Here is a 26,138-nt window from a genome sequence, read left to right as displayed (position 1 = left end):
CAATCATACTAGCTATGTACTGTTTTACAAATACACTACAATCATACTAGCTATGTACTCTTTTACAAATACACTACAATCATACTAGCTATGTACTTTTTTTTACAAACACACTACAATCATACTAGCTATGTACTTTTTTTTACAAACACACTATAGCCCAAATATTATTACACTAAACATGCATTATTTGAAAATAAACTACAATACAAAGATCAATATCACATTGAATTTATATTCATGCACAAATATACAACACAAAAATTGAAGTCGCATTAAATATGTATTCTTTTACAAATACATCTACAACACAAAGGATCACAAAAAATCATGAATATGTATTATTTTACACATACACTAAAACAAAAGTATCCCTAAACAATTCACTCCAAATGCACATATGTAAATGTACATTAAAACACAAAGATAGAAATAGTCAAGTTAACTACACATTCTTTATTCATATTGGATAAAACAAAAGTATCCTGAGAACTTGCCTAAATACTCATCTTTGATTTTCAAATGAATATTAGAGCTAAAAATTAAAGAACATAAAAGGATGATAAATCGAACACAATTGCTTAGCTTACAAGGGCTTGCGGTCAGGTTAAGAACAGTAACTGGAATAATTAACACACAATTACTCATCTTACAAGAACGTGTGGTCAGGTTAAGAAGAGTAAGTGGAGTAATTATTCACACAATCATTTATCTTCATACTGAGAATTTATCTAAATACTCATCTTTGTTTTTACAAATTATACTAGAATCAAAGATTACAGAACATTAAATACTTTTCCACTGATTACTGATACAGCAGTTTTCCTTACGATGACATTGAAACTATTCAAGATAAGCTTACTTTGTCTGTGCACAAGTGTATGTTACTACTTGCACCAATTATGACATGCTAAGATACACATAATATACACAAAGTCTATGTAGTCTTCTTGAATGCATTCTGAGGTAGTAGTGAGAAGTTCCCCAATGGCAAAGCAAAACGTCTGCAGACTTACTATGCTACAAACCAGGGTTTGGTACCTATGGTGAGTAGAGCACAGATAGCTCATCATCTAGCTTTTTGCATAACTTCAAAGAAAGAAAGAAACAAAATCGTAAGAAAGAAGTGACAGATTGTGAATTAACCCTAAATTATGTAATTCAAGCTAATTCCTTAGAGTTAAGGAAAGGTATCTTAACTAAACTTTAGCTGTTTCAAATATTTCTGATCAAATAAATCATGCTTGGTGAGTTACATCCCTTTAAACTTTTATTCCAGTTATTTAACAGTTAGATGATTGCGTCAAAAAATAAATCCACCCACTATTGTGGCCAAAAAACACTGTCTACAATACAAAAGGTTTAAGTCACTTATTACACAAGAATTACTTATTATAGATAAGTGAAGTTTATTATATTAACATTATTTTGGAGCATCACCTCATTGTTACATCCATGTCACCCCATATGATTATGTTCTATCTGAAGATGTAGCAATAGTATGAAATGTAGTTTCTACTCCAAATGGCTCAATCATAAGTATATCATATCTAAAACACACAATTCTCAATGCATGCTTTCTATAATCTTCTTATTGTACAGTGATGATGGTTGCTCAATGCTTGTTTCAACACCCATATTACATAGAAATTCACTGGTTCTTCACCAGATGATTTAACCAGTATGCTATCATATAGAATACTGTGATAAATTATTTCATTCTACACTTGCTTCAAGTATGTGACATTTTAGCAGCCAGTATAATTGGAAGCCTTATCATTGTGAACTTATATCCTATTAGCCTCATTGCCAAGCAGATTCTTCTTAATTATGCTGTAAACTGTTGCATAGGATACATGGAAAACTTTTGTCAATGACCTTTCTCTTTGTGGATTCTCCCTTTGTTTACTATATTTGGGGTATGACGTTTTGTAGGTCTCTTTATGATGATTCTGGAGTCCCAAGCTGATCCACATTCGTCACTTCCATTAAGTATAATCTTGTAAATTCTAAACTCCCAATCTGAAAACATATTTATGATTTGAATGTGTAAATATTTTATATTTCTTTGTTTGTTTTTGCATTTCATGCAAAGCTACATGAGGGCTATCTATAATTTAGCAGTATAAGACTAGAGGGAAAGCAGTAAGTTATCACCATTTACTGCCAACTTTTGGGCTACTCTTTTACCAATAAATAGTGGAATTGACTGTAATATTATAATACCCCCACAGCTGAAAAGGCAAGCATATTTGGTATGACAGGGATTTGAACCTGTGACTCTCAGATTACAAGCCTAGCACTCTAATTATCTGACCATGGTGGGCCATTTTGCATTTACAAGGCTCTTAGACCACATTTGGAATATTGTGTTCAGTCTTGGGCTCATTACTTCAGAAAAGACATTGAAATGTTGGAAAGAGTTCAGAGAAGGATTACTAGATTGGTGCCTGGGATGGAGGGGCTTTCATATAAGGAGAAGTTGAAATCTCTCAAACTGTTTTCTCTTGGGAGGAATCTCACTGAGATGTTTAAGATTCTAAAGAAAACTGACAGTATTGATGCATCATCTTTATTTCATATTTAACAGTGAAAATACTAGGACTAGGTAAGGTAGGAGACATCTTCTGCTAAGAAAGTTTAATTTTTCCAATAGGGTGACTGGGGCTTTGGAATGTGTTGCCTTCAGATGTTGTGGAAGTAATATATTTAAGTGAGTTAAAAGAAAGCTTGATAATATGTAAATCAGTGATTCCCAACCAGGGTTGCTCGCACCCACAAGGGGTGCGAGATAGCATTCCAGGGGGTGCGAGATAACATTTGTTTTGGCCATCTTCACCTTTATTCTTAAATAAATCATTACCGTGAAGGGTGCGAGAACATATTAAAATTTTTTAGGGGTGCAGGGCATAAAAATGGTTGGGAACCACTGATGTAAATGATAAAAACTGGCTTTATGATTATTATTTTTTTAATTAATTTACTAATAGTTTCAGTTTAGTTTAGAGGATTGAACAGTCAAGATGGACTAACAGGTCACATTTTGTTTCAAAACATTTCCTAAAACAATCAAATGCCAAAGAATGTTAAAATGTAGTTCTAATATATGCTACGCCACAGCAACATTATATCAGCAATGGTTGTCAAGTGATTGCTGACCTACAATTTTAAATCGTTTATCATAACATATTCAACACTTTATATAGCTGATCTATAATTTTGAACTGATAGCCTAGAACTGATAGATAACTAGTAACCAGCAATCAACACCATGCAACTATTGAAATACTTTTGTCTAACCTAATAGAATCTTACTCTTAGAACATGCCCACAGCTCCAAAGTGAGGAGCACGTTTTTGCAGCACCGTTATTTAAGGTAGTTTATTTTTATACACATAAAATTATAAATACAACTTATAATAAAAGTTCTTTCTATGCATATAATAGAGCAAACAACAAAAATAACGGCCATTTCAAATTAGTCGGCGCAAAGAATAGCAGTAGAACAGAATAACGTATTTTATCCATGTGTACAATAATACTCTTTACCTTAACGTGTCAGTTAAATTTACATAAAAAAAAGATGAGCTACGTTTGTGTATGGACAAATAATCACACTGGATAAAAGGTCATTATCATTTTATACGTAGATAAAACTATATAAATGTTATTCTTCTTAGGATTGCGAGTTTTTGCTCTGACGATCTTAATTCAATCAAAACGATAAAAAAACAAAAAAAATGTAACCAGGTTAGCGGAACATGGGTAATTGTACGAAAAAGAATCAACAACCATGACTGTGACAATAAGTGCACGAACTATGTAATTTAATCGTTGCAAATATTCTGAAAAATTAAGCGAAGAAAAAAAACTAAAGATACGATAATGATTCTCTTACAGTTCCAAGACAAGAACAATTTCGGAGCCGATGTCAAAGACATCATGTAGTTGTACGATGTTATCATGGTGTGCTGACCGCAGAATGTACACTTCTCGGTGTATGTCCTCAAGGGCCACGCCCCGTCTGCTGCTGGCGATACGGCGTTTGCGAATGAACTTGGCGGCAAAATCTCGCCCAGTCGCTTTCTCTACGCATCGCTTAACGACAGCAAACTGACCACTAAAAGATGTAAAAGAAATCAAGGATTAGCAAAGTGGGATGATTATATATGTATATGATTAGCATATCCTAAAACTACAATACACATATACATACACAAATACGAGCCACGTACGTTGACATAGATATGGCATAAATAATGTTAGTTAAATAGATTATACAAGGTAAACATGTTCACAAATGTTTCACAGACGAGAAAACCTTGACGATAGAATTCATTATTTAATTCATTCATTTGTTATATCTTGTTAAAAATCTAAATCTAAGGGATTAAGGAAAACTTATCATGACAGAAAAATGCATAACAGTAAATTGACAAACAATGATTTCTAAGTCTAATGAAAATCATTTTATGTAGAGTAGACACGAGGTGTTCCTACAAGCCCGGCATGGTCAGGTGGATTAAGGCGTTCCCTTCGTAATCGGAGAGTCGCGGGTTCGAATCCCCGTCGCACCCAACATGCTCGTTATAATGTTTCGGTTCATTCCACTATTCGTTGGTAAAAGAGTAGGTCAAGAGTTGGCGGTGGGTGATGATGACACTGCTAAATTAGGGATGGCTAGTGCAGATAGCCCTCGGATAGGTTTGTGCGAAATTAAACAAACAGAAGATTGATTTGTCTTCTAGCAATTAATGAAAGTTACTAAGCCAATTAACTGGCAAACAAATAAGTCAAGTCCTGAACAATCGACTTGTTATACTGTCGTTACTCCACACACACAATGTAGAAACAACTACTTTTTAACAATGTTTTTTGAGTAGAGAGTTCTTATAAATCTCACTCTAAACAGCTTCAGAGGATCATTAGACCATAAAATTAAGACATCTGCGACCCAAGCTGTACTTAAAACAAATGTTCCATCAACGTTGTTTTTTTTAATGTTATTCTTGGGTACGAGTTTATTGAAAGTAGCACTTAACCTTAAATGTTAATATAAAACTTCGCTACACATGCAGCATTACAGTGTGAAGTACCAGCAAACATCTCACTTTTCCAATCTGAAAGGAACCTGAAAGTAACACGTGGAATAAACGACAGGATCAGAGACTCCTTCCCCTATATTTTACACTACTGACCAGAAACTAGTCAGCAGCTCCTGGCACTACATGGACTTTGGCTTTTGGCTGGCTTTGAACTGATTAACGGAATCGACTGCCTTTTTTATAATGTATCCAAAGCTGAAAGGCTTCTTCAAAACCATCACGACATTCACATCAAACCTTTCGATGATACAGCTCAGAAGGTTATCTATCAAACCAAATTATATATCATACTTTAATGGACCCCTTACTTATATGATACTGAAACATTTTATTATGCGATGTGCGACCCCTAACTTCGCGAATCGTTTATCCTGTGTGCATATACATTTGCAATAGAGGTTACGATTTTCTTGTTTCGCCTCCATTTCCCATCACGGAGAACTTTATTTTTTCTATTCTCGAGGTGCAGATATAACGTAAAGATTACGTGACACGCTGATCTAATGCACTGGCGCCACTTTTATAAACATAATAATACCGTCTGTTGTATGTCCATGTAAATACTTCGCAGAGTGTAGAATGGATCTTCACTAAAATTGGTATGAAGGTTCATTAGGTCCATGGGGAAATACATACAAATTTTCAATTTCACGATTTTTATTATGTTTTGAGCGGTTTTTTTGTTTTTTTAACCACTACTGCGCCTCTGTTGATGGATCTTCATCAAATTTGGCATGAAGGTTTGTTGGGTCTATTAAGAGATACATGAAAATTTACGGTTTCACATTTTGTGTTTTGCTATTTTTATGGGCGTTTTGGTGTTTTTTTTTTAATTATTTAAATCATCACGTGCTAAGATAACCTTTCATTAATCATGAATTTGCATACCTTCCGTCCAGAGTACAAGTACCCAAGCTAGTTTGTCGTAACATGTATTTCAAAATTTCATAATACAAATAACAAACATAACAAAGGTGGTGTGCTTAAAGCTGTTTGGATAATACTTTTTCTTGGACACTTTTCAAATTTCAGTTAATTTACGTTACTCCTTTTATTTTTCAACATATTCTGGCCAGTAATATTGTCATATTCGAAACAGTTAACATTTGCCTGAAATATTTTCAGAAGTTCATTGGCATCGTTGTGATAACTATTGACAGTTATTTATTTTTTATTTGTACGTTGTACGAGATACGATTTCCGTACACGTAATTATAACGAACCTGATTTCAGACAGTAATTAATCAGCTATAAGGACACTAAATTAATTATCCGATCACCAATGAAAATATACTAACACGAATTCCAATGATTAATGGTCTGGAAAAAAAAAACATTGTAGATGTTTGACCTTGCGTTTTCTCGTGTTCAATATTACCGCAAGAAAGGATGCATCGAGCTTGTGAACAAAGTTCAAAATTATATACATGTATACAGACCCATACACATAAAAAAAGGTTAGACTAAAACAAGTTTCAGTAGAAACGTATAGTTTGTGGGAGAATCACAACCTACAGATCTGGCAGTTACTACAGATGTTTGAAACACATACGTAGAAAATAATCAACAAAAAACATAGGTGTCTCTACAAAATGACTTTGAAACTGTATTTACTTATCATGTAACATCACCAGGAACTATAGTCAAAAATATTAATCTTATGTCAGAATTTCGCCATTCATTCATTAATTAATGCAACTATACTATTTACCCAACGTTGACATCTGAGAAGCAAAAACTCATATTCAGTATTACTGTCTGTCGTGTTTATGTAGTCCAGAGTCTTTTGACGAAAAGAACATAGAACAAACTGAACCTTTGACGTCACTTCCGTTGATACTACTTATCTTGAAGATGAAACAGAATTTACTGAGTTATTCTTCTAAGTCCATTTAAAAACATATAAAATGTGACATGAAAACATAAGTCGTTTGTCAAATTTCTTTAGTCAACACCCAATTTTTCTACTTTAACCACTGAAAAACTCACAATGTTGGTCATTGTATTACGCTTGATGTGAAGTCTATTTAGCACAACATCCTACCAATTTGCTGAAAAAAAAGAAAAAGTTGAAAATTTTCCATTCAATTTCCTAGAACCTTAACTATCTAAATATATAAAAATACGTAGCTTGCAGTTGACGTTGGTTAAAAAGATGTTTTTTAAAGACTATTTACATGAAAAAAAGGATCACTTTCAAAACTCAGTATTAGCAGCTGCTATAAATTCACTTGAAGGCCTGCGCTTTTTATATACATTTTATATTCTGTTGATATTACTATAAAACAAGAGGGTTAATCGAAGTTTACAAGAATGACTTGCATGTGCTAATACATTGGTATGTCGTCATTGATGCGAGAAGTGATACTACATAGGACACCTTTAGTACCTTTATACTTGATTCACAAAACATTTCTAATCATTTATTATTTAATGACGCCACGAGTGGAATTTTGGCTGGAGACGTGTCACAGTTCTTTCCAAAAAGAGCATTATATCTCAATCTCAAAGGAGATTTTCTAAAAGTAGGTCAGTTTTATGCGATTAGCATGATGATTAATTCAAACATTTACCTCTAATTCACAATGATGTGATTAAAAACGTACTTAAATTTTTCAACAGAAAATACGGTACCTTCAACTCAATTTGAACGATTTATGCATTTATACAATTGTTAATTTGCTGCCTCATAAATCGACACTTGATTCGGACAAATGGCATAGTTTCAATATTTTTGAAGCCTTCTACATGTAAAGTTTTCTTCGAAACTAACTTTCACAAACAGAGATTACTCACTATTATACACACACACATATATAGACAAATACACACGTACATATATATTCACTTAAGTTGAGAGGGCAAACCCTTTTACAGATGTAGTGTCAGTTTTTATATTTAGGCAGTATATTTGTTTGTTTGTTTTTTAATTTCGCTCAAAGCTACTCGAAGGCTATCTGCGTTAGCCGTCCCTAATTTAGCAGTGTAACATTAGAGGGAAAGCAGCTAGTCATCACCACCCATCGCCAACTCCTCGGGCTACTCTTTTACCAATGAATAGTGGGACTGGCCGTAACTTTATACCACCCCCACGGCCGAAAGGTAGAGCATGTTTGGTGCGACGGGGATTCTAACCGGCGACCTTCAGATTACGAGTCGAATGCCTTAACCCACCTGACCATGCCAGGCCCACTTAGGCAGGATTCTTTACAGTAGGTGCATGTGACTTATTGGTGATAAATTTCAACAATAAACATACAGCACACAGATCACTTGTTTTAAATAATATATTAAAATAAGTCAAACGTACATACAAGTTCTTATTACACTATTATTTATCAGAGTTGTTTCAAGACCTTTAAACAATCGTCAGAACCCATACAGACTAGTTCAGTTACTTTAGAAGATAATATTGGTATTTGATTCTTTTTTAATTTCGCGAAAAGCGACACAATGGCTATTTGCGCTAGCCTTCCCTAATTTAGCAGTGCAAAACTAGAGGAAAACCAGCTACTCATCACCACCCCCGCCAATTCTTGGGCTTTTCCTTTACCAACGAATAGTGGGATTGATGGTCACTTTACAACGCCTCCACGGCTGAATGGGCGAGCATGTTTGGTGTGACAAAGATTCGAGCCCGCGACCCTCAGATTATGAGTCGAGCGCCCTAACCACCTCGTCATCACTGATCTTCTTTACTCTGTTTTTATAACACAATCTGTGAGAAGTTCGCTTTTAAAATCGTCACTGTACTTTAGTTAAACTAACAATTACGGTCTAAGTTTTATTATACAAATTACGTTTTCGAAGCATATTTATATCTCGACAAAGGTCTAGAATATTCCACAAACTAATATATATATATTATGAAGGGCCTGGCATGGCCTAGCGCGTAAAGGCGTGCGCTTCGTAATCTGAGGGTCGCGGGTTCGCGCCCGAGTCGCGCCAAACATGCTCGCCCTCCCAGCCGTGGAGGCGTTATAATGTGAAGGTCAATCCCACTATTCGTTGGTAAAAGAATAGCCCAAGAGTTGGCGGTGGGTGGTGATGACTAGCTGCCTTCCCTCTAGTCTTACACTGCTAAATTAGGGACGGCTAGCACAGATAGCCCTCGAGTAGCTTTGTGCGAAATTCCAAAAAAAAAAAAAACAAAAAAATATATATTATGATGCAATAATACTCAAATACGAGAGAAAATCTTAGAAGATTCCAGTAATATGACGCAATAATATAACAATCACAAATTCATAACTATTGAAAATTATTCGAAAACAGTCACGTAAACGAACCTCTCATAACTATCTTTTCTAAAAATAACTCAATTTAACATTCGCGTTAAACTTCAACCTGAAACAGTAGCGTACATCTAACACAATGCTGTGTTTAAGTTTCATACTTCTGGGACTCCATAGCATACACCTCTTAAATCTCATGATTTAACTTTTATGTTCTTAAATTTTTAAGTTACGTTTGTAACAATGATTTCACGTATACGTCAGTTACATACCATATTCTATAAGTGTCTTAACTAAATTACACTGTACAAAGACCCTTTACGGTTATGAACATTTTCTTATTGTACTTTACTTTCAGTTATGGTTTATAAATAGACCTTACGATTATAACAGATTATACTCATTCTGTATGAACCCTACAAATTACAATTTATGTGGTGAGTTCACCATTATAAAGTGTCTCATCTCCATTTACAGAATACAAAGGGACATTAACATTATACGCAATTGTATTTTACTCCAATTATAGTCCGCATAGGAACTTTATCATTATAAATGCCTAATCCCTACTAATAGATTACTAAGGGACATTAACATTATAAGTATAGCTTACTTCTTGTCTCTCATCCCTAGTTATGTTCTACAAATAACTTCACCATTATACATATTAAAGAAACAATTAGATTAATTAATTAATTCAAGAACATAAAAAGTCACCTTCACACGTTTTCGAACACTGCAAGTCAAATAAACACAACATAACCATAGAAAACACTCAAATACTAAATAAAGAAACAAACATAAACAAACGCAAAATTAAAGAAGCCTTACTTATACAACAACTTAAACCCAAAATAAACCAATATAAAGGAACGCCTTTATACCTATATTAATATAATAAAATAAATAAAATTATATATTCAAACATCTAACGCCGCCCTCTACATTCCGACACTCAGTTACACAACCCCTTTCAAACATGTGGTCAGCTTCCGGTCAGTTACCTCTTTCTTTGTGAACCTGACGATGACCGAAGAAGGTCGAAACGTTGTTCGCTCTTCTATGTAAAATATTTTCTCAACCCAAACGAGCCGTTTTTGCATATAAATTTTCACTGTCATGTAAATACGCGTGCCCCTTAGTATCTAAATATGCATGTGCAAACACATAGTTTCAACAGATGTAAAACAAATGTGGATATAAGAATACTTTAGCAAATATATTGAAAAATAACATATTAGAAGCTTATCAAAGTTTTCAAAGAGGTCTAACGTTAGGCCAGAGAATAGCATCGTACGTTTATTTATGGATAGGTTTAATTATAGTAAAATTTCGCCGTAACTAAACTAATTCAAAAACTATACACGAGTTATTATAGTGTTACTTGATCCAATAATCCGTACTCGATAACGATTTAACTATCGTGTCTATAGTCTTGTGTTTAAAGTACTATTATGATTGCAACACAGCTACTAGTTTGACCTACATGTTTAGCAGGTCTCTCTGGTAGTAGTAAATAATTCGGAGTTGATACCTTAAGAAGTTGACATGTGTCAAAGACGCCAACTTTAGTAAGCAATTAAAAGTTTATAATTTATAAAACACTTAATTAATTATAAATTTAATTATTTTAATAATAACATGTAAATGAAATGAATTGCCCACAAAGACAACGATTTATTATGTAGTTTAAAATGTAATAGGAAATATGATAATTTTTAAAACAATAAAGAAAGCAATACGTAAATTATAACTTCCAAAATGCCACCGAAAATCATGCATGTAATTTATGATAACTTCATGGTATGAATATAGTGTGATAATCAGAAAGAAAGAAAATAAACAAAACGCCAGTTCATAAAGAAATTACTATCTGTATTACTTCATCCACAATACAACCATACCTGTTGTTATACACGTATTGTATAATAGGTAGCTTCAGTGTCTGGATAAAAATGATAATCACAAAAAAAAAAGAGAAAAGAAACGTCTGTGTACAGTTTATGACGTACTAATACGTCTATTACAAAACTAAATATAATATATAAGTAATTTTCAAACGATGAATTATGTGTGTATGTGTTTTTATTATAATAAAACCACATTGGACTGTCTACTGTTTTCACCGTGGGGAATCGAACCCCTGATTTTAACATTGTAAATCCGAAGACTTACCGCTGTCTCAGCGGAAAAATGAATGCATGTATTTGGATAAATTATGCAATAATTTAAGAACAGTTAATAATACATTTGAATACATCAGTTTTATTTGCTCATTACCAACAGCAGTAGATTAAAAACTAGTGTCACCAACGTGATTTTCATCTATCTAGTTTAAATACACTCATGAAGTAGTGGACCCATTCACCTATTTATCTTTAAGTTGCGAAAGACAAGCAAGATAACTACCAGAACATAAAAACTTGAGGTAATTTACAAGTTTTAACCTTATAACTATAGTGTTCTTCAAAAAGCATTATTACACAACGCTTTTTAAAGGCATTACCTGAACAAGCTAAAATATCATTGGAGGATAAGATATAATCTTTTCATTCACTTACGTATAAACAATTTATATTATTGATTTACTATAAACGATTTACTAAGTCCGTAAATTTTATTGTTTTCTAAATTATTTAAAACAAGGTAGATAATCAGTTTCAATTCATATGGTCTAGATATGCAGTTATCTTAAAGACAGTAAGCCAGTAAGTAATTTGCATATTTATGACTTGAGAAAGAAATTTACTACGTGCATTTAATAAGTCATCGTATATGTAATAAAAAGTTAGGGGGTCGCAAAATACTTTAATCACAATACAGTATAAACAGTAACTTTATTTACATTTGTATTAGGTTGTCCAGAAATAAATGTTGGAATTCTCACCACGACATTTAGAAGCTGAATATTGAGTAACTTATTGTTGGTTAGTTGGTTTAATCTAACGTTTGTCGGTTACAAGGCCCGACACGGCCAGGTGGTAAAGGCACTGGACTCGTAATCTGAGGGTTGCGGGTTCGAATCCCCGTCACACAAAACATGCTCGCCCTTTCAGCCGTGGCGGCGTTATTATGTGACGCTTAATCCTACTATTCATTTGTAAAAGAGTTGCCCAAGAGTTGGCGGAGGGTGGTGATGACTAACTGCCTTCCATCTAGTCTTACACTGCTAAATTAGGGACGACTAGCGACAGATAGCCCTCGAGTGGCTTTGGGCGAAATTCAAAACAAACCAAATCTTGTCGCTTACAAGGTGCATTATTGTCTGCTGTTTCCACTGAACTCAAAGTAAGTTTCACAACCACCAAGGTAGCATGGACAGGAAGGACTTTCGTCTGATTTTCTTCTACGACTCAAAACTTGGACGAAAAGCTACCGAAACTACACGGAACATCAATCAGGCATTCGGCCATGGATCTGTTACTGAACGTACAATTTAGCGTTGGTTCCAAAGGTTTCGACATGGAGATTAAAGTCTTGAAGACCACGAAGGTCGTGGAAGGAAGCCATCCTTAGATGAAAACATATTAAAGGAAGCATATGAGACAGACCCTCGCATAACAGCACGTGAGCTTGCAGAAAAGCTAGGAACAAGCAAATCAAGCACTGCCAACCACCTCAGTGCGATTGGTAAGGCAAAAAAGTTAGGTACGTCAGCATGAGCTGACTGAAGATCAACATTGGCAAAAGTGTGTTGAAGTAAATGGTGCTTACTTTGATTAAAGCATGTTTTACAACACTGGTTTACACGTTTCCAAACTTCGCAGTTCAAAAACGACATTTATTTCTGGACAGCCTGATACTTATGGCAAAGTTATTAAAACTGGTTGCCGCCGTTTTTGACTTTGGAATACTGGCCAGACAGCTAGCCAAAACAAACTGACGTTTACTCTCACAATACACACAGTTTAAAGTGCAGAGAATATTTTGTGTTAGCTCCGAATTTCAAAACTATTACAGGGCGAACCCACACCCAAAGAATTTCATACCAAAAATATAAAACAACTCAAATGTTTTATAATGTGAAATACATCTTATCGTGATATACAGATCTTAACTTTGCTGGATGCACAAACTTCATATGCAGTATTTGACCTTTAACTATAGCCGCACACACGCACGCACACGCACACACACGTGTATATAATAACAGATCCTACAGTCTTCAATGCTATTATCCCCCCTTGTTTAATCGCCCAAAGTGGAGCTAGGTGCAAAGGTTCTGAAGGCTTCAACAGAAGTGATGCATTGGAGTCGTCCATTGACAAGTTACACACACACTGTTGAAGGCCTTTCAATTAGAAATACATATATATCCGCTCACTTTAACAAAATGACAAAAAAGGAAAATTTGTAAGAAAGAGAAGAAGCTTTGGACCCAACTATACCTCAAATTATAGCTTCGTTTCATTTTTCATGGGCAACAAACGTATATACCAGAAGCCCCATGAAACTGCGAGCATATTCTGACACATATTGAAACGCTCAATTAAAGCAAGTCCAATCATATACGTTTTTCAAATAGTAAAAACAATCCGCTTTGACTACTTTACAAAAAGATATAACGCAATATACAATAAGTTCAACATATACACCTCTGTTCTGATTCGTGTCTAATAAATAATCAGAAAGCTCTACGAATCATTTTCGTGTTGCATCTATCATACATCAGTATTTGTTATATCATTCTTCAAAAATAACTTCCACGTATATGGGATATTTTAAAAACGTAGTTATAGCTCTTATTATAAACAGACAAATTCTCTCAGCCCTTACAGGTCGTTGCTAGGAGACAATATAGGCTAAAACTGGGAACAGTTACAGCTTTGTCATGAAAAAGCCCAGTTTCCAGTGTTGTTAGAACGCAGACTTACCACTGTGCCATTGGTGGGCTGATCGTTTATTGTTAATAAACTGTCAAAATGCTATGAAATTAATCAAGACATCAGAGCTTAAACAATAACGTAGAACATCCCTATTCAGGGCCATGTCCACGAAGAGACTGACTGTAACATTTAGTGCTATTTTATTATTTCTCTTTATTTGATTGTACAGGGTGTTCGGAAAGTCGCTGTGCACTTATATATTTATTAACAGACATGTTTCAATATAGAATACATGTTTGGTTGGTTTTTTGAATTTCGCGCAAAACTACTCGAACCCGCGACCCTCAGATTACAAATCGCACGCCTTAACACGCTTGGCCATGCCGGGCCATAGAATACAGGAGGTAAATATGAATGACAATTATAAACAATGTTGAAAGTGACCTCCGTTGGCATCAATACAGGCTTAGATCCTTCTTATTTTGTTTCTAAACACCGCTATCAGTTGCTGGCTTGAAATAGACTGAATAAAATATGATTACAAAACTACACAGTGACTTTCGAAACACCCTGTATAAACTCGCAAAGAGTTCCACATTAAATATTTCTCTTCATTTGGTCGCAAACAGTTGCACAGCAAAAAAAAATCAATTTTTTCACTTGAAATAATTATCAGTCGCATTTTTCGCATATAAAAACATTTTAAATGCACAAGTGAAAATTAGGTCTAAGCTATATGTTACGGTCTAGTGCAAGTGGATGTAAACACTGAATGGGAAGACATACTTAGGATTATGATCATTATGTATAATAATACGATCTATCGCGAAAACTTGTCTCGTTTATGCTCGAATACTGCCGACAAAGTTAATTTTCTATATTATACGTCTCTCTAATAAACACACATGTATTGTATTTGTTTTCATTATATAGACCTTACTATACTATATTATCCTTCATGCATACATGCTGTGTGAGTGTAAAAAATCCTTTATTCAGTGCCAGATTAAGGAATTGGAGGAACAGAGTTTGTTTAAAACTAAGCACAAAACTACACAATGGGCTATCTGTGCTCTGCCTATCATGAGTATCGAAATCCTGTTTATAGCTTTGCAAGTATGCAGACATATCGTTGTGCCACTGGGGGGCTTGGAAGAACAGTGAAAAACTGTGAATGTCAAATACAATTCAACCCTATTTATTGAGTAATATTTGAGCAATACACAAATGAACGGTAGCTAACACATACAATATTAATTTTAAAGTTTATTACAAATATAAAGTAACAACAACGATTTTTTTCTTCTTCTACTTCTTAAATGACCTGGCCCGGCATGGCCAGGTGGGTTAAGGCGTTCGACTCGTAATATGAAGGTCGCGGGTTCAAATCCCCGTCGCACCAAACATGCTCGCCCTTTCAGCCGTGGGGGCGTTATAATGTGATGGCCAATCCCACTATTCATTGGTTGAAGGATAGCCCAAGAATTGGCGGTGGGTGGTGATGACTAGTTGCCTTCCCTCTAGTCTTACACTGCTAAATTAGAGACTGCTAGCGCAGATAACCCTCAAGTAGCTTTGCGCGAAATTCAAAAACAAACTTGTTAATGGCTGAGCAAATGTTTATTAAAAAATATTCTGTACGATCGTGTTAAATAAAAATAACACGTTTATACGAAACGACTAAAACTGCCGTTATCACCGTAACAGTTGCAAACACGTGAAATTCAATGAAGCATCCAGGTTTAGATTTTTTTTATCTTTAGTTAACACGAGGTTTTCAATGATATATCCAATATTTTACTTTTTTTCTCTCTTTATTTGGTATTCTTATTTCTAGTAAAGAAAATATGTTAGATAGGACTTTTGCAACTTGTTGCCAAATCATTTACATTTGTATAATCCTTAGTTTACACTTTTATTAAGTAACATTTATCTATGTCACTATATATATCTGTAAGACTGACAAGAACAACAGAAAAAAATATTCATATTATGACTTGCATTAAATTTTGTTTGTAATTCAGTTGTGGTACTTAATCACCATTTTAATTGGACAGGTTCAGAAAGTCATAATTAATCTACGAATAGGTTAAATAACCTTTTGTCGTAATTTACTAGGCACTGCTAGTTATCATACACATTTCTGTTATCTTCAACGCGGTATGCCTTCGTAAGGATGTTAAGCTTTTCATTTCAGCATCCTCAATTCCCATGGTACAGATATACTCATTAATCACTGGCTCATTCAAGTTCTCCACTCCCTTATTTTAAACTAAACAACGTAAAGAAGTACAGTGTGAGACACATCTATACATTCACTTTTATCATATGTCGAATCTGAATAGATTTATGCCACTCCTTTATTTGTAATTAATGCAAACGTGGTTCTGTTTCTTTAACCTCCTATTGTATAACAAAGCGCCAGAGAAGTAGTTGTAGTATAACCAACAATCAAATAAAAGATAGATATATATATATATGATAAATTCGAGTCAAAATCCTCTATACTTATTTATACAAATTAAGTAGCCTTTCTTAAAAATGTAACGTTCATGATATATGACTTGTTATTCACATAACCTACACGTTATGCTATTCTATTTAGTGTCCGTTTTCATATGGTTTTGAGTAATTGAGAAACATCTGTCAAGAATGTTTAGACAACATACAGAAAAGTAAACCTACTGTGAACCTGTACCTGGTTTCGATACCCGTGGTGAGCACAACACAGATACCCAATCGTGTAGCTTTGTGCTTAATAACAAACAAATAAAATATAAGGTATTGAAACCAGATTTTTGGCTTTATAAGCCTTCAGACTTATTTCCGAGTCGTCAGAGGCAAAACATTATCGTCGTCAGCTAGTATATTCATTACCACTCAGTTGCAACTGTGAATCCATATTGTTAATGTTTTATGAATATTGCAACACATGTTTTAAGACAGACATATAAACTGTGTGTGTACAACAAAAACAACGTGCCTACATATCATTCTAAACATTTATATGTCGTAAGTTAAGTGAATGTTGCAGTGTCCTGTTTGTGATAAAGCATGACTGTTTCAGTGTATTTTAGACGTACTATGAGTAAAACAGTTTCCACTTCATACTTCATTATTTTAATCTTCGCTTCTGCTTTTTTCAGTTTGTTAATTACTGAGTAGATTACAAACATTGTCAGAAAAACAAAGCTTAAACGTCAACTACACCTTGTAATGACTAAAATATTCACAACAAGAGTGTCATGAATAACCAGTCTCAATACGAAGTTGTAAACAACTGGAGCTCTTACCATCGTTACCACTTAAGTTTAATTAGTTACTTTTTGATCTTTATTTATATTAGTAAAGCCCAATCGCCAAATAATTCTTATATTTAAAAAAAATTATTCTAAGAGTCATGAAAATGTTGATGATATATATATCTAATATTGTTACATAGATTATACATATAAGTCATAAGTCACGAACCACACTAGACAACATCCAGCAATACAAATAACACAAGAAACATGAGTCAAAAAACTTATTCGTAAATTTAGTGGTTATAAAGATACGTAACTTTCATACTATAGGAATTTACAAGAAACCAACAAATACCTGAAATATATATCAAACCGTCCCAACAGTGTAACGATGATCACCATAACAACTCAGTATTCTAAATTGAGCACAATTTGCAAAACTGGCGTTGCTAAGAGTGAGGAGATAAACATGTTATTAAAGCCTTTCTTGACACTGGATACCCAAAACACTCGAAAAAGAAGAAAATAACGCAAATGATAAAAAAATACAGACATACAACCAAATTTCCCCATGTCAAAGGCGTCTCTGAAAGCACACAGCATGAAGACAAAGTAGCATTCGAAAACACAATACTATAGCAGTCAGCATATATCAAATCATCTAAATATCTATTATTGAATAATAGCATCATTTACGTTATTCCTTGTGTATGTGAATTCCACTACATCGAAAAGATAAAATTTCCAAGAAATGTCAAATTTCACGAACGTAAAGTCATACACGAGACTAACACTATCTATCTACTACTAATCAATCATGTCAGAAAAGAGTACTATGCAATAAAATGTAATAATACAATAATGGGATAAAAACTCCATACGGCAAAAAAGAAATACAAAGACATGAAACTGAGCTATTAACTGTATTCTGTGAATAGAGTGTCCTAAACTATATTTTATTTTTAGGCTTGTCATTCCGCTGAATAACAACTTAATTAAAATATTGGCCTTTTCATTTTTCATGCAACTTATATATAATGCCACACATGAGTTTGTTTTTCATGTGAAGCTATCTGCGCTATCCGTCATTAATTTAAAAGTTATAAATTAGAGAGAAGGAAGATAACCAACACCATTCATCACTAATTTTAAGCTACTAATCGAATAGTGAAATTGACGTTCACATTATAACGTTTCCACTGCTCAAAAGGCGAATATGTTAGGTGATTGGATTTAAACCTTTGCCCCACAGATTACAATTCGAGCACCCTAAATACCAGGCTAAGTCAAGTGTAAAAAAAAAAGTGAGAGAAATTTGGTAAATTAGCTTTAATAAAAGGTCTAAGATGAAACAAATTGTTTTGCATTTCGCGCAAAGCTACAAGAGGGCTATCTGCGCTAACCGTCCTTAATTGAGCAGTATAAAACTAGAGAAAATGCAGCTAGTCATCACCACCCACCACCAACTTTTGGGCTACTCTTTTACCAACGAATAGTGGGATTGACCGTCACTTTATAATGTTCCCACGGCTGAAAGGGGTAGCATGTTTTGTGTGATGGGGATTCGAACTCGATACTCTCAGATTACAAGTCCAGCGCCCTTACCATATGGCCTGAAACAAACACAGCAACTAGAAAAATAAATTACGAAGAACTGCTTATTCATAAAAAAATTAAAATTAGGCTTAACAGACTAATATTACTAAGCACATTAGTGGTTAGTATGCAGAGATAGGCCGGGAAAAAATGATCGAAGTATACTATGTATTGCTCATCATAATCTCAAATCGCTCTTACAATAAAATAAGAGACTTTTATAAAAATCTAAAATTGATTTTCGAGGTTTTTCAAAAGATATTATGACTTTCAGTTTAGCCAAAAAAAAAAAAAAATCGCTAAATAGAAAACCGGCGAGTACCGTAACAGTCAAATACTCTGTTAATTATTCTTATTAGGCGTCAGTAGAGCTAGTTCAATACTACAAGTTGTAATGGTGATTTACAGAAGGTCTAGCTCACCAACGCTTGAAGTATTCAAGATGATTTACAAACGGAAATCTTTCATTTTAACTTGGAAAGTGTAGAAGCAGTATAGTGTTCCACTGCGATTCATCACGATAGGCTAAAACTGCTGCCTTTTTTGGCGACTTCTATTCATTGTAAAATATTTATTGGTATTGTTAAAGTGAGGGGACAAACAATAAAATATTAATAATGATGTAGGAATGGCAATGCCTAAAAGTACAGAAACAAGGTAATAATGAATACACACAACCAAACAAAAATCATGAGTAGCTACTGAGCCAATGTAACAAACATATTGGAATAGTGATTGTAAGACTTTAAAGCATTATTCAGTTCTAGTGCTTTTATTCACAACTGGATTCATGAATGTAAGTGATTCCACATTATGTTGTAGAAAAAAATATTTTCTTGGAAACATTTTGTTACATATCTAGGCAGATTTGTTTATGTTTTTTGTATTTTTGTGTATTCATTTCCACTCCATTTTGTAATTTCTGTCACCGCCATCCCTAAATCATCCACTTTATTTTTTTTTCATTACTTGTACGTGTATTGTTTACACGCGAGAAAATATCGCAAATTAAATTCGATTTGATTTATATATGATTATTAAATTTTAAATTATACTTTAAATCATGGTAATAAAATATAAATAAACCGGGATTTCATTTATTTCTTATTGAGACATCATATAAAGTATGTATAAAGGAAAACAAAACAGCCAAAATGTGGCTTCATACAATTCACACTTGTAAACTAGCATAAAACTTTATTTAGATGTGTAAACTTATTACATGAGACAAAATTGCAAACTAAATAAAGATATGAAAAAACAATCAGTGGAAAATATTATAACTTAGAAACAATTATAGACATTCAAGGAATGGAAAAATGCCATATTGTACTTTCATTTCTTTTTCCAACTCTATTTTATTTCATTCTGTAATGGCAGTTTTGTTACTCATTTTGGGTTAACTACTTTATTCAATTCATATCGGCGAATGCTATAGTTCAAATGTTGTTTGGTATTTACCAGCAAAATACACCAAAACACTAACATAAGCGCAACTAAAAAGGGTGTTATTTATGGAACATTTTACAGATTACTGAGCTTTATAATTTCCTTTACTTTCATTTTAACTTCAGATTTCATTATTTTAATTTTACATCAGATGTGATGTATGAAAGATGTTCAGAAGTTGTATTAGACAAAAATCAAACAGTGTAACGCTGATAAATATTGGAAACTCTCAACGTGAAGTTATGTTGTTCTTTGTAAAACTTGCTATGTTCACTGGCCGACACATGAGGTAAACCACTAACTATCATTTCTCATATATGGGGTTTTATTTCATTTGTAATTAACTTAACACGCCGTTGATTCTCCCATTAACGTTTGATCTAAACTCTTTCCCTTGTCAACACGCCAAACCCAGTGAGTTCACTCTTGATAAAAGGTTAAACTTCGTATTTAGTTATCGTTTTAAAATTTCGATAATAAATGCGTGACTCAAAAACTATGCAACTTTTCAGTAATAATAACACGTTCAACTTCATGATATGTATCATCCTATTGATTGAAGGTCACACTCATGTATAACTAACTTTTATAAATTATAACTGTCTGATGAACTCGGGCACTGTACAGTTAATTTAAAACCATGTTTTTTTTTCATACAGGAAGTAGAATTTAAAGGATGCCGCCAACCATAGTACCTACAACATTGGAGTTTTGTGACCTGTTAACTTCACCACACTAAACAGGTTCTCCAGGAAAGTTTGGTTAACAACGAGACTCACCAGGAAGAAAGTCTATGGCCGCAGGAAGGTGAACGTCCTCCGCCTTGCGGCCTGATTCCATACAGTTAATACCACATTAATGCGTCAGCTGTGTAAACGTCTCAACCATGTGCCTATGCAAGCTACATGAACCAGTTATGTTTATGTGTGCGCACCTAGGTCGTTCTTTTGTAGGCATTCCAGTTTTTCATTTAAGGACTGTTTTGTCGAAAGATACAAAAAATAATAAAGCAGTGTTCTTACGAAACTGTATTAATAACATTGTGCTGTGCATGTTTGTTTTATTTTTTTCGCAACTGGTAACATATAAGCACAAAACTTTCCTTTAGTTATTCAATTTCATTTTTATTTTTATTCATTCTTCCGAAGTGAAACTTTTAAATTTCTTATGATGTACAAACACATTAGAATAAAATTTCTGTTTCTGAGAAACCTGTTCAATTTTTATGTGAACACAAGAAAATCATATGTAGTGAAATAGAAAAAAAAAGAAAAGGCTTTTCAAGGTGTGGAGTATGCCAAGGACTTGCCAAGAATGAAACATTATTTAATTACGCGTACCATTAATATGAATAGTAACACATACAATTACACATATAAATTAGAAAAACATCGAAACTAAGTTTTGCTTTGTCATGATCTTGCATGAGTAACAACAAAAAATATTACGAGAGTTTATGATTCCAATACTACACATGGAAAAGAGTAAAAAAGTTTTATGTTTATTATGTCCATATGTAAGTTGGTTCTGTAGGAGTTTAATGATATAATGAATATTTGCCATTTTTAAATGCTTCTTCCTTACTATTACATCCACAGAATTTGTTCTGTTTTTTATATGCACAAGTTATAAATGTACAAAAAAAATAAAATAAAATATGACCTACACTTCAACTATTTTTTGTGGCTATTATTAATTAATTGAGTATCTATATTGTAATAATTTTATACAACCAAGTACAGATTTACTGTCAAAATTTATTTCAAATTTGTTACCAAGTTTCCACATCTATGTCTGACTTTCATGAGCTGCAGTATGAAGTATTGGCAAATTCAAGAGTTATATTTTAACTCATTCTTTGAAATTTGTGATAAATAAAAGGCATGAATTTTAATAAGAAAAGCTAAATCAAAAACATTCTAAAATTTAGAGATACGTTATAAATAAACTCACTTAGAATACATAAAAAACAAGACCATATGATGTTACGAAGTACACAATTCACTGTGATTTATCAACATGATTCACAGTGTGATAATAAATACATTTACAAACACCTATGGTACCATAACAGTCAAACAAATATAGGTAGTAACAAAAAGAATAAAGTAAGCAACAATGAATAAAAAGAAATGGGAGTTAAGATCAAATACTAGAAAAGCAAAATCAGTAAAACTGAGAAAAAATCCACTTTTCAAATACTAGGATGTAGTATTTAGATAATACAATTACATGCAATAGCATGAAATTATGAAAACAAATCAAAACTGCAAGATACTCTTCATGGTAACATGTGAAAAGATAAGACATAACATAAGTGACCCCATTGTAAAATCATGACACTTGCAAGATACATGTAAACTGAACAGGGAGTAACAGCTGTTGGAGGAGTGACAAATATAATGTATGCCATACATACCAAACAAGTAAGAACTTGTTTCAGCACAAAGCTGCTTGGACACATGTAAAAAGGGCAATAAAGTTGCCAAAATCTGGCTTTGCTTAGTTTATAAAGTTTTTATGATTCAAATCCTACACATGGATTGGGTTGAGAAATATATTGTATATAAAATCAGTGCTTGACATGGAAAAACAAATTGGTACTCAAGTACTTTTGTATGTGTGTGGGTGGGAGTGATATGTCACTTAATTCATACAATCCAGATTATTTTAATCATTCCTGGAGATTGCATTAATATATACATGCAATAAATTAAATGTTCAATTTATTAAAAAAATAGTGAATCTAAAAATTATTAAACAATTTCAACATGTCATATTTTAAACTGTTTGGTCATAGTATTTTGAACTATTTTATGATATATTCCATTTTCGGAATTTATTTTTATTCTTTTGTTTTAAAACATATTTTGAAAGAAAATGTTAAGCCTTAGTTGATATAATCAGTGTCCATGTAAATTTAACCTAAAAACAACAACATATCAACAAGTTTGGCTTTATACTTGAATAATTTATTATCATTATTTTAGTATGCCTCGCTTTTCCGTGACAGAATTTGACAAACATGACAAACAATTTAACAAAGAAAAAAATACTTATCATTCCTGAACAAAAAAGTTTGCATAAAATAATATTTAATTCATACACACACACACTATACTTCACATAAAAAATTCTATACATTTAGAATCACAACAAATGTGAAATTTTATTACAAGATTAACATATTCATAAAGTAAAAAAAAAAGAAAAGAGGAATACAGCAGTATATATACTGTTGAATCACCTTGTTATGAACAATCATTCAGCATCACTTTCATGATCAATTAATTTTATACGCATGGATAGGGATCAATGTGCACAAGCTATGACCTTGTACACACAATGCCAGAGTTGTCAGCATTTCATTCTACCATCCATACATTGCTGATTTCGTGACAGTACTTATTAAAGAAGAGAAAATACCAGATAAAATATATAAGAATGCTGAAAAACTTTAGATATACATTTAGATGTTATAAAGTACATTATTCCAAACTGTATGTTCAGAGAAATAATTTTTTATTCTTGACATAAACTTCACCTTGCACTACAACTTGTTAAATCTGACTCTTCATCAGTTCATGAATATATGGTTAGCACTAATGCTTAGTTACTACAACTGGTTTGTGTATAATGTATAACAGTTTTGTACTGTTCACTGCCAACTTTTCATATTTAATAAATATTCACAAAGTACAAAGTGTTCAAAAAGTCACTGTGCATTTATATATTTATTAACATACAAAATTGCACAGTGACTTTCCAAACACCCTGTATATTCAGAATAATGGGCAATATTACTTCACTAATCATGTTCAGCTGCTTTAACTTATAAATGTTGAAATTTCAAAATTAAAATTCTCTTAAAGTACTTAGACAAAAGAAAACCATATAAAATGAAACAATAATACAACCTTGAGAAATATATTGCATATAAAATTAATGCTTGACATGGAAAAAAAAAAGTTGTACTCAAGTACTTTTGTGTGTGTGTGGGGGGGGGAGTGATATGTCACTTAATCCATACAATCCAGATTATTTTAATCATTCCTGGAGACTGCATTAATATTTAATTAATAAGGATTATAAATCACTAACAAATACATTTTTAAAAACAGTTGGAATATTTAAAAGCCTAAAAAATTACAAAGTGAACAATAAGTACACTTCAAAAAGTGCCCATTAATTATACCACATTGGAATTTTAAAAAAGTGCCAATACTACACTTCTGAAATTGAAAAGTGATTATACTGTGTAACGGCCTATTTCAAGCATTGCATAAAGCAAAAAGAAGCATTATTGACAAAAAATAAATTTCATACTTCTCATAGATTTGTGATGTGAAATATGCAAGTTTAACATATTCAGTTTAAATACTTCCCTTTTTAGTTTTAAACCACAAAAGAAAGTTCAGTCCTTAGTGCCATAAAAGACAGCATGTATATATATGTAACACTATTAGTAAAAATATATTTAAGTGTATGGTAATTTTGCAATTACAAATTATTTGAATAACACTGTTAAGTTTATCTTCATTAATAATATTAATTTTTTTCCAATTTATTTATAGCTCGTTATTCTATAATATTAACATAGGTGTACTATGATAATTTTTTTGAAACACTTAGTAAACCATTTCATCATGAAAAATTTAATCTATACCATAAAAAGAACTGTAGAACTTCAGATATCATTTATTTAATAACTTTGTAAAATGTTCCAGACTATTATATTCTCTGAGGTAACAGAAGAATGAAAGGTAGAACCTGCAGTTAGAAAAAAAACCTGTTCTTTATAAATCATGAATCCTTCATCACTCTAGAAACTTGGTCTTTATTTTCCTTCTGCTGACAAGTCATTAATGTGTGTGTATGTGTGTATATATATATATTATATATGTATTAAATAAAGCTCTTTTATTGTTTGTTAAGTACTCATATTGAACAATTTTGTTGGTACTGTACACATACTGTGCATGACAAATTTATGTTGATTGAGTTTTAATATTGTGCACTATATAGGTTATATAAATGGGTTATTGCAAATGTAGTTCAGTCAAACTGGATTAATATAATAAGTGGGGTACATCAGGACTCAATCATAGGGCCTTTGCTCATTTTTATTTACAACAATGACATAGATGAAGGAATAGTCGATAAATTACTTACATTCACAGATTATATTAAAATCTTGGGTATTGCTGGATGTAAAGAGGATGCTGCTGATTTACAAAATGATTTAGATCATTTAATGATCTGGACAGGTAAATGGCAGATGGGTTTTAATCATAATAAATGCAAGATAATGCATGTGGGTTATCATAATTTCAATTATAAGTATAATTTGGATGGAAATAACCTTAACAGTGTTATGAAGGAAAGGGATCTTGGTGCAATAGTTGATCAGTCTCTAAAGCCATCCAAGCAACATACTGTTGCTAGTGGTAGTGAAAATAAGATTTTTAGATTGCATCCACAGAAATATTGAATACAAGTCTATAAAGGATATAATGTCATTATACAGGTCACTGGTTAGGCTGCATGGAATAGTGTGTTCAGTCTTGAACTCCTTACTTTAGGAAAGACACTAAATTGTTGGAAAGGGTTCAGAGAAGGTAACTAGAGTGGTGCCTTGGATGGAGGGGTCATCATACAAGGAGAGGCTGAAATCTCTCAAAG

At 32.9% G+C, this 26,138-nt stretch overlaps 1 pseudogene across 1 annotated transcript in view; it reads right to left on the bottom strand.

Annotated features, from left to right (window-relative positions):
- Window positions 1-26,138, bottom strand: part of LOC143249120 (death-associated protein kinase 1-like) — a 159,731-nt pseudogene that overhangs the window by 126,478 nt on the left and 7,115 nt on the right. Inside the window, exon 2 of the transcript XR_013027563.1 lies at window positions 3,899-4,120. The product of XR_013027563.1 is annotated as a death-associated protein kinase 1-like (transcript). The remainder of the gene's footprint in view (window positions 1-3,898; window positions 4,121-26,138) is intronic.

Source organism: Tachypleus tridentatus, chromosome 4 (genome assembly GCF_004210375.1).
Source record: "Tachypleus tridentatus isolate NWPU-2018 chromosome 4, ASM421037v1, whole genome shotgun sequence".
NCBI lineage: Eukaryota > Metazoa > Arthropoda > Merostomata > Xiphosura > Limulidae > Tachypleus > Tachypleus tridentatus.
The sequence above is the reverse complement of the archived record's forward strand: the minus strand, read 5'-3'. Positions and strand labels throughout refer to the sequence as shown.